Source organism: Carettochelys insculpta, chromosome 5 (assembly GCF_033958435.1).
Source record: "Carettochelys insculpta isolate YL-2023 chromosome 5, ASM3395843v1, whole genome shotgun sequence".
In the NCBI taxonomy this organism is placed as follows: Eukaryota; Metazoa; Chordata; order Testudines; family Carettochelyidae; genus Carettochelys; species Carettochelys insculpta.
The window spans coordinates 111,580,614-111,583,039 of NC_134141.1; positions in this window are offsets into that span (position 1 = coordinate 111,580,614).

A 2,426-nucleotide genomic window follows, 5' to 3' on the forward strand; every position below is an offset into this window, starting at 1 on the left:
TACCTTGCCTCTTTTTTCCCCAAGGTAAGACATACAATCTAATCTACTATTAAAATGACAGTGCTTTAATTATAAGGAAAAATTAAATTATGCCTATACTAAATACTGGCTAGTTCTTCAGAGGAACATACTAATTAGCAGTATGCAACATAACAAAACTGTCTCAAGATACATTTATTCAGTAAATTACATGGAAATGTACTACAGAACACATCAACTGTATCTTTTGGTTCAGTGAAGTCCAGCTCTATTTTAATGTATTTTGATAGCAACTTCATAGGTTCTGATTAAAAGAAAAAAGGACTTTTTCTTGGAAAAGAGCAAAACACATGGGCCGTGTCTACACACTCCTTCCCTTTCAGAGAGGGTATGTAAATCTGCTGAATCGAAGTTGCAGATGAGGTGGGGTTTTAACTATCCCGTGCCTTATTTTCATATTACCATGCGTTCCAGCCTTCAAAGTGGAGTCATTTCGAAACTGAAAGTGCTGAATGGATGCTGGCACCCTGAAAGGAAACTCCGACTTTGAAATTGCATTATTCTCTAAACGAATTAAAAATAAGGGAATTTTGAAATCAGGGTTTCTATTTGAAGTGGAAGCGTCTACATGCCACTTTCACTTTTGAAATCACTCCACTTTGAAGGCCACATCTAATGGGAATATGCAAATGAGGTATATTTAAATCTTCATCCCATTCAGTGCATGTGCCTCCTTTGCCCTCTTCCTCCCTTCCCCAGAGGCAGGCCTGCATGGAAGGAATTAGATACAATAGGGTCTCAACATTTGCTAACTTATGGTTTACGAATTCAGTTATTTGCAAGTGGCCCCAAGTGGCTGCTTCCTTGGGGCTCCGGGGCATGGAGCACTGGCAGCCATTGCTTCGCCTGGGTCGTCAAGCAGGGAGCATCGGCAGCCGCTGCTTCCCCCGGGGCCTTGAGCAGGGAGCGCCAGCAGCTGGGCTCAAGGTGGAGCAGCTGCCATATTCATGAAATTCAGTATTTGTGAGGATTCTCAACACAGAACCCTCCTGAATGTTGAGACCCTACTGCACTAATATTTAATCTCTGTGAACATTCACACATTATATCAGCAGTCAGAAGCCCTTCTGACGTGGAGTGCTAAAATTTGACCTTTTGACCTCTGAACAGTCAGAGTGTTGGTGATAGTTTTTTTTAAAGTCACTAATAGTCCTACTTAGTCCTACAGCTTAATTAATAAATAAAGATGCAGAGCTTTACTATTCAGGTGGTGGTTGGTAGCATTATATGGTCTTTTGTTAATCTACAGGTGGCATGGCTTTGAACAAGCTCTCAGGTACAGGCGGGAGGTGGGGTGGGGTAGACTCCTACCTTGTCTGCTGATGAAAATCGGCTCACATGCCACTGTTGGCACCTGTGCTGGAGGTTGCTGACCTCTGCATTATATTGTAGTGTATTACAAACTGCACGTGAGTCAATAACCTTTGTTATTAAATCACATTATGAACTGGAAGAAACAACTTTAAAATATTAAATTACCATTGTTCGGAAAAGCTGTGCTACAACTACAGACAGTGTGGAGATGCCATTGCATTTGCTGGATTGATTTAAAAAGCAAGTGAGATACTCCACATCTGATTTATTCTTTTTCCAAATAACATTGTGTTCATGACACTCTGCCCCCTCCCGGTGCTCGAGCTAGCCCTTTCTCAAACCCTTTCTGATCTGTTTAGAACCCTGTTATAGTCTAGACCTTCCCAAGATGATCTCGCAAAGAGTCCCACAGGTTGACTGAATTTTATGTAAAGAAATGTCTGCAGAGCAGCATTGTTTTAGAAAAAGTTATTCCAGATGATATTTTCCAGAATGGCTTATTCCAAAATAGCAGATCTACAGACTAGAACTGCGACTACACTGCATTCCACTTTTGGAAGCAGAATGCAAATGACTGAGATTGGAAATGCAGATGAGGCATGGATTTACACATCTCTTCCCTCATTTGCATATTCACACATGATCTTGGTTCTGGACGAGCCTTTGCCAGAAGTAAAAACTGCCATGTAGACAGGGTTCCTTCATAAACAAATCCTGTTTTCGAAAGAACCCTTCTTCCCAAAACAAAATAGGAAGAAGAGTTCTTTCGAAAACGGGGCTTGTTTTGAAGGAACCCCATCTACATGGCTGTTTTTGCTTCTGGAAAAGGCTCTTCAGGAAGTGACATCACATGAGAATATGCAAATGAGGTTATGAACTAGCAGTTGTGTGGGGTAGACACAAAGTTATTTTGGAGTAGCATCTGTTATTCCAAACTAACTTTGCTGTGTAGAGGCGCCCTCACAGTCCTGCCTGTGGACCTACTAACTCTGTTTGCTCTGGATGTATTCTTTGGTCTGGATAGACTTGGTAATGTTACAGCACTCTACAGTGATTCAAGTATTGGGCACTGG